Source organism: Scophthalmus maximus, chromosome 11, assembly GCF_022379125.1.
Source record: "Scophthalmus maximus strain ysfricsl-2021 chromosome 11, ASM2237912v1, whole genome shotgun sequence".
Lineage (NCBI taxonomy): Eukaryota > Metazoa > Chordata > Actinopteri > Pleuronectiformes > Scophthalmidae > Scophthalmus > Scophthalmus maximus.
In genome coordinates, this window is record NC_061525.1 from 12,922,054 (window position 1) to 12,934,528 (window position 12,475).

The 12,475-nt window shown below is 43.6% G+C and overlaps 1 protein-coding gene across 2 annotated transcripts in view; it reads left to right on the forward strand.

The window, feature by feature from the left end:
- The first annotated feature begins 544 nt into the window (after positions 1–544).
- sipa1l3 (signal-induced proliferation-associated 1 like 3) overlaps positions 545–12,475 on the forward strand; it is a 58,654-nt gene continuing 46,723 nt past the window's right edge. Inside the window, exon 1 of one of the 2 annotated variants that reach the window (XM_035621646.2) lies at positions 545–704. The gene's annotated coding sequence lies outside the window, so the exon portion shown is untranslated. The remainder of the gene's footprint in view (positions 705–12,475) is intronic. The other variant, XM_047335841.1, reaches the window with a different exon arrangement.

The window sequence follows — 12,475 nt, forward strand, 5'->3', positions numbered from 1 at the left end:
CAAAGTTACTAGTAACAAAAGTTATCAGATACATGTACTGGAGTAAGAGTATAAAGGTACAATACTTTCCTGCGAGAATTATAAAGTAGCAGAAAATAGAAAAACTCAAGTAAAGTACACATACCTAAGACCAATACTTATGAACAGTACTTGAGTAAATGTACTTAGATACTTTCCATCACTCATTTCTAATGTCTGTTTGTTGCCGGGGACATTTATTTCTGTCATAGCAACAAAATATGTAGGCCTAATTGGTGCTACCTTTTACAATCAGTTGCTTGGTCCACCCAGCTAAAACTAATCTGATACAACAGTCCTGCAATAATTCACAAATCCAACATTAGAACATGAAGCCTGGGTCTATAGCAGGTCTGCATACCTGATGAACTTCATCCAGAGAGTGTACTGTATGTACTGTTTATACTGTACGTGCCCACAGACAGCAGTAGTAGTAGTAGTAGTAGTAGTGTGCTGCCCCCTGTGTGTTACTATCAGTAGGTTGCACCAGCCGGAGCCGCGCAGGCGCAGTGAGGGCGGGCGCAGCTCCGCCGAGGTGTCGGTTGACTGGTCGAGCATTCTCGGCAGCGTCTCGCTCGGTGAGCAGCCAGTCGAGCGTCGGTCTGCGAGTGTTTCCAAAACTGTCTGGAGGATTAATTTTAACGGATTAGGAGCCGAGCGGAAGCACCGGAGCGGCGTCAGGTGAGGTGTGTGCTTTTTCCCCCTTCTCCCCCCCCCCCCCCGTAAACAGTTTTAGTCGGAACAGTGCGGGCGATTCAAAAGCGCTGAAAAGTGACGAGTGAACTAAACGTTAGCGAGCAAACACGGAGCCGCCGAGCCGAACAACTTCAGAGAGCAGCCGCTCCACTATGCCCCGCCGGGAGGCTCTCCCCCGCCTGGGGCCGCTCACACCGGGTCGGTGCCCCGCGGCGCCCCCCTCTCATTCAACAGAGTAGACGTACCGCCTCGACCGCGGCGCTAACCGCAAGAATGTATTAGCCCCGAAATATTCTACAACCTTCCTCGTCGTCAGGGCTCCAGTGCGCATGCGTGTAGCGCTCTGCAGACTTCGGATTTGTAGTTTTTCGTACCTGAGTTAATCACAGCTGGGAGGGCCAAGAGGAACCCGTAAAACTACAAGTTCCAGACAATGGGCGCTTTGTTTAGGAGCGCAGCTAGCCAGCTAGTTAGCCCGGACGAGCTTTGAATTCCGAGTAGTTGGGCTGCGATCGGAAGTTGCCTCGGCTGGGGGGTTTGTTTCAGAATGAGCTGCGTGGGAAATTGTTTACTCACACGTTTTTTTTTTTTGTTGGTTTACTTTGTTTATTTATTTGTGGTAGGAGTTCTGCAACAGTTGTAAATGACAGTGGTTTTCCATAATAGGGTGTGAAACATGTCTTAATCGTGGTGATGAAGGTGAAAATCGTGCCCCTGCATGTGCGGACCTGCAGAGTCAGACTCTGTTCAGCTGTCAAAAGACGGTGTGCAGGATTAGCATGTACACAGTGTGTGTGTGTGTGTGTGTGTGTGTGTGAGGAGGTGATGATGATGCCTCGCCGTGTTGCTGCTGTGTTCCCTCAGCCCTCAGGAGATGACACGTCGAGGATCAGGATGATGGATCTGTCGTGGTGCTAGAGCAGCAGAGCATGGCACAGATCGCACGCAACCTGGGCTTCATTCGCCCTGGTCGCCTCCCATCTGGGGACTAATGTAGTAATTATTCCCAGGGAAATTGTAATAATGATCAAATCTTCTTACCCTGCAATTCCACCGCTTTCACCGTGGACGGATAATGAGCCACTGGGCTCCTTGGCCCCCTCCCACCCCTCACATATAGGAGCAAGAGCCACAGATTCACTGAGATGCTCTTTTGGTCTTCTTGCGTTTTTTTTGTGTGGGGGGGGTCTCTTTGTAGTCTCTTGTCTCTAATGGTGTTTCCATCTCTTTGTGATTGTTCTGCATCTCTCTGGTCATTTTATCTTGATGTAGTCGTTTCTTGTGTCTCTTTTTGATAATTCTATGTCTCTTTGCTGTCATTGTGTGTCTCCATTTGGCTGCTTTCCAACAAGAACTATTAGCAGTCACTTCATATTGAGGCTCTGGTCCAGGGCCACCCGGGGCCTGTGCCCTGTGGATTCATTCAGTCATTCGTCCATGCCTCTGCAAGCATTTGTTGAGCATGGTACTGCCCTCTGTCTTCTTTAAAATGGGGAAATCCTTCACTTGATCTTCTGTTTGAAAGCAGTCAGTACAGCTTTGAACAGAGAAGTTTACTCTGAATTGTAATGACATGGTTCCTGTTCTCCTTATGGTAACTCCAGTTTCCTCTTATCAAAGGCTAGGCAGCTTTTACATTTTTTTGATCGGTGTTAAACAAAGCAGGGACGCTTATTTATGAGCTATTTATGGACTTTGTTGTTAGCCGAAAATCCAAAGCATGCTATAATTATTGGGTATGTAGATGTTATATGTCACACTCAATTATACTTGAATCAGACACACTGGTCTTGTGAGAACTTACATTTAATGACAATCTACATCCATGAGGTCGCCTTACTGTTTACAACCTTTACTGTTGTATCTCACAAACGCAACTAATTTTCTACCTGTCTGCCAAAGCATTAATACCATAGATAGTGGTAGAAAAAAACAGTAATACATGTGTTGAATTACATATTTATATGCTGCATTGATTTTGATACATTTTTTGTAAACAACAAGAGCCTATGATCACTAGTATGTTGCGATGAGAATATCAAACTTTTGTCTTTAAATTCACTATGATGTGCCACTTTGTTCTGTGAGGTGTGATATTGCTTTGTTTTAATGAAGGTTGTTAAAATGTTCCAACAATAACACAGTCTTTAAAATTACAACATATATTCATCCATTCCTCTTAAAGTACTAATAATATTGTTGTAAACTACCTCTAGTTCTATAATATCTCTATTTGCATGTTTGTTTTGGCATTTTTACTATGATATCACACAATCCATGCTAATACTCCAATGTCATAGTTTTGGAGCCTCGTCACACGGGAGGCCCCTCCAGCAGTTATCATTGTAGTTGACTCCGCTGGGTACCAGATGACAGTTACTTACAGTCTGTGATGTTCAGGAGCATCTCATATTTTTTGCAACTTATATTGTAGTTTTAGTGCAGACAGCTGTGGGAACAAAGGATCCTGACTTCAAAGAGAGCTGAATATGGGCCACCTGAGTTATTTCACCTGTAAACATATCGGTGAATCACCATGTCTTGTCATGCTGGACGTGACTCATCAGATGTGGATTCTCCCCTTGTTCCTTTATTCTTTATTTTTCTGTTGGGTTTTCCAAGAAGGTCTCTTACGATGTTTTTAAGGCGGCAAAGATTCTGACACCAGCTGTGGTTGAAGTTCTCTCTTCCCAACTGCGGCACCTTGGCAGCCCTCCTGCTGTTTGTAATTTTACAACAATAAGGCTCTTGCCAGGTTTCTATTTAATCACTGGAGGCATTTTAGTTAAATAAAGCTAAATAGAAATGAATGATTGCGTGTCCTCACAGTGTGCGCCAGAACACACATACACATTCATGTACTTCAAACAACACGCATTGCACTTATTGGGTGTATCCTGATAGGCCACAGAGCGCGGGAGGATGGTACCTTAGGCAAAGGATGCCATCTGGTCTTTGTCAGGGTGCACAGTGACAGCTCTGTGTCTGTGTGCGTGCGTGTGTGTTTTGAGGGGCTGAACATTTAGTTTAGTCTTGAACTTGAGCTCATATTATTCTTGCTACAGGCTACAGACATTCATTTCGTATTGAAGTCTATTTCAAGCTGCTCTCCCTGTGTTTATTGCTGCCTCATGCTGTTGGTTTATGCTCCTTATAAACCAACACTGTGCTGCTTCTTAAACCCATGTCAGTATTAAATCTGAATGGATCACCACACGTCATCACACGGCCCACTCCCAACCATGGTTCACTGCAGTTGGGACATAAATTTACTGCAGTGAAGAAGCATTTCTACTGGGGTCAACAATTTTAGTTCAGTGTGTGAGCAGTTTTTTCAATTTCGATCTGTAACAATCAGATAAAACTCACCCTGGACATGATTAAAAATATGTGAGTCATATTGTCACAGTGATAAAACTCATTTATACTGTTTGTGTTATGGAATGAACATAGAATGATCTAAGGCTGAAAACAAAAGGCAGCATGTAGGCGAAACAAGGCGAGGCACGTTTGTTTGTACAGCACCTTCGTAGATTCACAGTACTTTACATAAGCCAAAAAAGAAAAGAAAAAAGCTATTAGAAACATTTAGAAACACAGCAAAAATTATAATTAAATTTTGTTAAAATAGCATTCAATTTCATTTAAATAAAACTTTATAGACTAGAATTACTGTTATAGTGTAGTAATATTGCCAGGCTCAGCATTCAGATCAGAATATTGACATAAATCCATGTTGTTGATGTTTAAACAAAATCAGACTTGTCTGATGAGAAGGACAGAAGAAGAGCAAAACAGAAACCAGGAGAACATTGTGTGGGCGAGAAGCGTGCAGGCAGAGAGAAAATTTTATTTGATTGTTATGTAACGTAGTTTTATGTAATTCTGTAATATGATGACGCTTGTTCATGAACCTGATGAAGGTCGTGCAGACCTGAAGTATGTTGATCAAAACACAAGCAGTGACAGAGATAGGGATAATGTGCAGAACTTGTTGGGATTTACCTGTGTCAATGTTCTCTCTTATATGGGTCAAACGCAGGTTGATATGTGCATTAAGTAAACCTGCGGCATTGACGGGTATTAGTCAGAGTGCAGGTGTACAGTTTAAGATGAAACACCATTAGACCACCAACAGTATTGCAGCCACCCCGTCCCCACTCTCTTTGATGTATTCGCCTCCCTAGAGGGTCTTATCCATAAGTCAGCAAGCATAGCAGTGTCATGAGGCCAGAGATTTACTGAACGTGGAGCGCACCATGTCTCCTGAAATGAGTCTCTGCTTTATGGCCTTTTGTGCCACTATAAAACATTTTCTGTGTAGGCAGTTCTGCTCACTCCCTCAGAGGTCAAATTCCCTCAAGGTGTTGTGTACCAATCTGTCGTCTTATCAGGAGAGAGGATGAATCAGAACCAAAGCACTGAATGTGTAAATGTCCATTCGGCCAATAGCGCCGCAATTTCTATCTTATTCTCAGAGCATTGGTTCTTCTCGTTTTGGATAGAGGAAAGAATGGATCTACCGGCTACATCCCGGGCTCCATCTTTTTCCTCTTGACTCCTCTCTGTGCTGGGTATGTTTGACCGGGGTAAATATAGCCTGTTGGTTTTAGCTCGAGGATAAACACAGATGTTGAGGAGGTCTTTCTTGCCACAGGTTTTCGCCTGCATCCTCCCCCTGGTCAACGTTGGTAGCAAAGGGAGACAGTTAGAGGAAAATGCCTCCCCATCCCTCCATGAAACACTTAAACAGGGTTATTGGACTTAACACTAAGCTCTTGACAGGGTTATAGGAGATGTATACATTGTGTACAAAGCACTTAGACAGCCTGACAAAGTACTGATTTACACAGGCCTGTCCAGGCCACTCTGGAATTTTCCAAATGGATGTAGTTAGCCCTATCAGGGGGTGAGTTTAAACTTAAATATGTGGATCTGTGTTTACTGAAATAGAGGAGAACTTGAAGATGTTCACAGATAAGTGTGTGGCTAACCACATCTGATTGGGTTATTTCTGAATTCTCACACTGAATCCAGGTCGTGAGAGGCAGGGACCGCTGCGATATCTGGCTGTAGACCTGCTTAGTCCCTGAACAGATACTGAATGTGCTCATCTCCATTACATTAGGAGCTCTTATCTGTCACTTCCCCCCTTTATAATGTTTCCCTCCAGCCTATATGCGTCTCTCAAAAGGAACTGATGATGTTAAACTCTGTTTCAGTGCTTTGCTGTAAGAGACTTTTGGTCATGATAGAAGCACAGATCATGCATCTGATCTCTGGGGAACAGTCTTTGTTCCAGAGACTTCCAAAGCATTCAGATACACATCCCTTTACATGAATTGTCTTGGAGCTGAGAGGGGCACCCACCACCTTTCTCTATAATCTCTTTATTCTACTTCCTTTTTGTTTATTGTGTCTTGGGAGTCGAGTTTGTCTGCTGCTTCAAGAGCCCGAGGTTGTTACACCTGCTTCATATCTGTCCCTAACTGAGGCCTCACACATGAGGTTGACAGGTGTGTGTGTGTGTGTGTGTGTGTGTGTGTGTGTGTGTGTGTGTGTGTGTGTGTGTGTGTGTGTGTGTGTGTGTGTGTGTGTGTGTGTGTGTGTGTGTGTGTGTCGCGTGTGTGTCGCGCGCGCGCGCTTCCACAAAGAGCTCTCTCATGGCAGAAATGTTCTGGAAAGAGGAAATCCTGCATGACGGGATTAAGAAACAGCTGATTGTGTATCCATCTGTTTTTATGCAGTGAACAGTAAATTAACGCCATGTGCCAACATCCACATGAGCTTGACCATCACACACCTGTTCAAGTCATAAGCTCTCTTGCTATGCCTTGTGTTGGTTGGGTTCAGACTGTCAGTTAGTCAAAACAAGACATTTTTTAAGATGTGACTTGGGCCCTGAGAAATTACGATGGGCATTTTTCCACCATTTCTTGACATGTTACAGACTAAACAATTAATGTAACACGGCAGATTAATCTATAATGATTTGTCATTAGTTGCAGTTCTGATTTCAGTATTACTTTGACCATTGATCCCTCAAAGGCTGTGACTAATAATTATTTTCATCAATTAATAATTTTGTTTGTAGAAAATTGTGTAAAATGCCTGTTAAATTCCCAAGGTGACACATTTAGTTATTAAATTATTTTTAAATATTCTTGTCTCGTGTCAAACAGAAGTGTCAAATCTTCTCATTTGAGAAGCTACAAAAGCAAAGTTGTCCAAAGTTATTCAATTTAGTCATATGAAACACAGAAACAAGCAAAATGTTCACCTTTGAAACACTGAAACACAGTGACATTTTTTTTCAATGAAATTGAATGATCACACACAATATTACAATAGTTGAAGATGAACTTTCTGTCAACTAACTGACCAATAATTAATGATTCGAGATACTTAGGATCATGAATCTATGATCAAAAAAGAGTTAAATGTGAACAAGTAAGATTAAAAGCCCTTTAAGCCCTTTATCTAGAGTCACTATGTGAATCACTGGAACAAGAAAAGGTTGTTATGATCAAGTACACTACAGCTGAGGAGTGAGTCAATGCTACATCGTGAAGTCTGTGTGTGTGTGTGTGTGTGTGTGTGTGTGTGTGTGTGTGTGTGTGTGTGTGTGTGTGTGTGTGTGTGTGTGTGTGTGTGTGTGTGTGTGTGTGTGTGTGTGTGTGTGTGTGTGTGTGTGTGTGTGTGTGTGAGCGTGTGTGTGAGCGAGAGAGAGAGAGAGTGACCACATTTTTGTTGCTTTTTGCAGAGCAGTATAAAAGCATCAAAGCCCCCAGACACCTAATGTGAAATTCCATCTGTATTTTATTTGGAGACTATTGTCTGCTCTCTCTCTCTTTCTCTGTGCTGCCTGTCAGAGGTCAAGCTTGGACAGGAAGTGAGTGAGTACTGAGTAGGATGCGGGTGTGTGGTGGAGATGAGTGTTCCTATGAATCAGGCACTAGGCATCAGGGAGAGAAGTGGCCTTACACACTGCAGAGATCAGTCATGAAGACAAATGACCCATTCACAGGACGTGAGTAAAAATATTCTTTCTTAGCGCAGAAAAATGAAGCAGTTTGTCTCTAGCGTGCAGCTGATATCAATCGTCTTTTCCAAGGAATCCCACTGAACGCCAGGAAAAAAACGGTTGGAGAAAAGGGCGTAACAACAAACACCATCAACAAAGGTGTTGATACTAGATAGATATGGATGTTTCCCCCTTCCTCTGTCTCTGACCTCCATGTCCTTCTCAAAGCACTGACAGACAGATAATCACACACACATACAGCCCGGTGTGTGTGGTTATGAGTGTGGAGGGGAATGGGTGAGATTTAAAGATGTTTCCAGTTACTTTTTCTGCTGTCTGGATGTGAAATGTTTCATGAAAGGACATCAAAAGTCAGTGTTTCTTTCTTCCCCCTCATTTTGTGGTATGTGTGCATAGAAGCATGCATACATATGGTCTCTCCCTCCCTTTGCCTCTTCACAGCTCAAATGTTGGACTATGACTGCTGACTGTGGAGCCATTGTTTTAATGTTAATTGAGTATAGCATGTGGTCATTCCACGAATGCCTCTTGGCCCCAGCATTTTATGGTACTGTATCAAAAACTTGCCTTTTTCCCCTCTTCATTTCCAAATCAGATTTGATACTGGGGTGGAGGCTGTTTAGTGGGCTGTTTCCACACAAGTAGATGTGGTGTGTCTGCGCATGGAGACTCTGGCATATGCTAATGTGTTTTTCCTGTTGCTGAGACAGGACAGTGCAGATAATGTTAAGTCTGTACTGTCAGTTCATACCTGGCATGAACACATGTCTTGGGTGATCCGATCACAAATGAACAGCTCTGAGTACCTGAGTCACTCCTGGGATTAAAATGTGTCCCTGATCGTGACCAGATCTCACTTATGCCTTGGGCTCACTACACGATTTTCAAAGTCATAGGATCTGTGTGCCGTCCATACTACATGACGTGCTGTCTTGTAATCACAGGCTTTAATGTCGCACATGACACGTATTTACAATGTAAAGTATTTTGAAATTATATATGTTGTGATTTGATGCTAACTTTTTTCCATCTAAAATAAATTCTGTAATAAGTATTGTTAGTCTATCATACCAACGCAATTTGTTTGTAAACTGTATTTTTATAAGATACAACTTTAATCAATCTAGTGCTAAGGAGTAGCAATCTGTACTGAAACCAACTACGCTCCCGATACAGTCAGTTATCAGTATGTGATTGTGTTGTTAAAAAAACCCACTGTTTTCTCAACCTTCTTTTTGTGTGTGTGTGTGTGTGTGTGTGTGTGTGTGTGTGTGTGTGTGTGTGTGTGTGTGTGTGTGTGTGTGTGTGTGTGTGTGTGTGTGTGTTTGTTTGTGTTTCATGGCTGCAGTGAGTGCAACAGTGACAGCATTGTTAAATGTCCCATAGGAGTAGGCCAGAGAGCGGTTGAAGGGAGAAGGAAGTGACAGAAGTTTGGGTGTTGCTCTGCACAACAGCGGAGGCTGTTATCATCGTGGGATAGGAGGGGACGGATGAGCTGATAAGTGAGAGGGAGAGAAATGGCCTGACAGGAGGAGGGGAGAGGAGGATAGACAGCGGGAGAGGCTAAAAGGGAGGTCTGTTGGTAGATGAAAGCCAGCCCATGTGCTTCCTTCTCCTCTTTTACCTCCCTGATTTGTCCTTCCCTTTCTCTCTTTCTGTTCCCCATGACCTCTGCAGCCGAGCTCTGATCAGATAACTTTCTGCTTCAGTGTGCCTTAACCTGACAAATAATGATAATCAGAAGAAGGAGAACAAAACACAGTGGATAAAAATTCTGTGAGTGTGATATAATCTCCCCTAGAGAGAGGTGAGGGCCTCGGTGTGCGAGCGAGGGCGTATTGTGTGTGTGAATCTGCAGAGGAAATGCCCAGTCTGTTGTGTGGTTGTCTCTGGAGAGATTGTGTTTATGCAGCAGGTCTCCTCTCCCTATGATTCAGACATGCAGCAAGAAAGGTTTAGGACTAGACAGAGGTAGGAGATGGTGGACATTTTGTCTCTGTGTGTGCAGCTACCAGGTGTATGCTTATGCGTGTGCTGAAGGTCACTGCTATCATCCCGCCCCTGGTAAAAACCCACTTGACCCACTTTGTTGCCTGAAGGCGCTCAATCACCTACAGCAGCCTCCTCCTCTGTCTCAGACGTTCACTTAGGCAACCTCTGTGCTCCCTTCCCTCTCCGAGACATCAACTCTGTCACTGCTCTCAGCTCAAAAACACCTCAACACACACAGCTGCATCCATTAAGCACATTTCTGCCATGAAACTACTGCAGATGCTATTTTTCCCCCTTTCCTTAATGTGCATGTACACACTCACATGCACAGTTGTCTACAGAAGGCTGAGTTTTTCCAGTGGTTCCCATGTCTGACTTTGACAGGAATGTTGGCAGCCCCACGGGGAGCCTCGAGGCTGTGTGTGTGTCTGTGTGAGTCTGTCTGTGTCTGTTTGTGTGTGTCTGTCTGTGTGTGTGCGTGTGTGTTTCTCCCTTCATGATTTATAAAAGACTAGTTTTGTGGAAACATTTTAGAAAATACACTTTTTTTGCTTTCTTGCAAATAGTTAGATGTAGCTGGATCCAGCAGGTGGATAGTTTAGCTTAGCATAACAATGCAGAGGGAAACAGCCTAGCCTGGCTCTGCCCAAAGGCAGCAAAATCCACCTACCAGCACCTTCAACTCAGTGTGTCTCAGCTCGCGAGCACACTGACTTAAGAGCCAGGCTAACTCTCTAGCCTTTTTATCAGTCTTCATGCGAAGCTAACCTTATCCTCTCACGGCTGTACCTCCAGAGTTAATGTACACAGAGATATTGATCTTCTCATTTGACTCTCAGCAAAATTGAATCTGCATATCTCCCTAAAATGTCAAATTATTCCTGATATACTCTCTCCTTCTCCTCTCTTCCCATGTCCTCCCTTTTCTCTTTAAACTTTTTCTCATCAGTCCAATGTTTGTACTCCACACCACAGCTGTCAGCACCTGGAAGACAAGTAGGCCAGTGCGTGCTTTTGTGAGTACATTTGCTGCTCGGAGTGGGTGCACACATGCATGTGTGAGTGCATGCATGTCTGCAGAACAACACCCTAAACCTACTTCAGGCTGTAAATTAAAAACAGAGAGAAAGAGAGAGGACTTGTTGATGGATTTAGCTTGTTTTGACAGCCCTCTGCACTAGTTTTTAGGCCGGGACATCGATGACTCTGGATTGCAGGGTGAAGAATGAGCGAATTGACAGCAGCGCAGGGCCTCGACACCATCCCTGCTCCAGCCAAGTTTGAGGAGCAAAGGGATGATGGTGATCCAGTGCTACAGTCCCAATGTTGGAGTTTCATTCGAGGCCGTTCAGAGCAGACACACCTTTCGATCGGCTGTCGAAACTGTCCGAATGCCACTTCAGAGAGGCTGCTGTCGATCCAGATGCCTGAGATAGTTTGGAGGGGCTGACATCTCTGTTGGCGTGTAAAACTCTCCCACACCTCCCCGCTGTGATTGATACTGCAACCTGAAAACCAACAAGCACACATAAATTATCACTGCTACTTCAGCATTAAAAACCATACACTGTTTTTGAGGGGAAACAGGTTTTAGGCTGACGTAGACCTCTGGATTCTGAAGGGAAGGTGTTTAAAGAACTCCGCTTTTTCCATAATGGGGTGTTCATAAGGGCTGTTCTAGGACAAACACAGGAACTCAATGCTACTCTGAGTTAAAAGGAACCACACCTTGCTCCTGTAATCCTCTTTAGTCGAGACAACCCCCCCTTTTATTATATCTTCTGAATAGCATTCACCTGTGCTCACCACCTGCCTCTCGCTCCTTCTCGCGCCATTTGTATTTGCATGCATTTCTTTTTTTTACACTTTACTGACACTTTTTCATCATAAAACGAACATTCAGAAACTAATATTTAATTTATAGCAATCATTTAAAAAAAATTGTACGACATGCAATACATTTGAAAATAGCTTCAGTTATTCAGTGGGAACCAGGAGTTGTGGGATGTTGCTTCCATCTCCCAGTTTAGAAGGATCAGGCTTCTGGCAAACGCAGACAAAAAGGTATAAGCATTGAATTTATATTTGCAGGATTGATTTCCGTAGCAATTGCTCCCAAAAATTGTGATCTGTGGGTTTGGAAGACCCCCCGCCCGCTGGCTGCATTCTGTGTTTCTCTTTTCTCACAGCGTCAGTTTGTACAGTACTTTCCGCACCTCTGTGTTTCAGCTTGGTCTCAATGGACCAACTATACTGTGTTTGCTCTCACTAGTCAAAGTCCTGCAGGCAAACAGTGCCTGGTCTCCCTGGGGCCTAGGACTGTGCTAGGTAGACTGTTCTACCAGAGACTCATGTTACAATAGTGTCTGGCTGGTAACGTTGTGTGAGAAGTGGGGGGGGGATATGTGATTACAAGTGTCGGCTTGTGACTCAGTGAGGACTCCAGATGTATTATTTGTTGTTGAGCTCACACAGATTAATATAAGAGTCACAATGATGTAAAGTATTAGCTTGGAGAGGGGTCAGAGGAGTAGCAGAATAAAAAAAGACTTCCTCCCCAAGGCAAGAAAGACTCAGCTGTTTCCTCCACATTATCCTGATGCATGGTTGAGTCCAGATGAATTTGCATGTTCACATTTCGGTGCATGTCTTCTCCCTTTGATCTAACTCCATCGAACTCTGCATTTCGAAGTTTTCTGTGGGATTTGAAATCTCCTCTCAGCT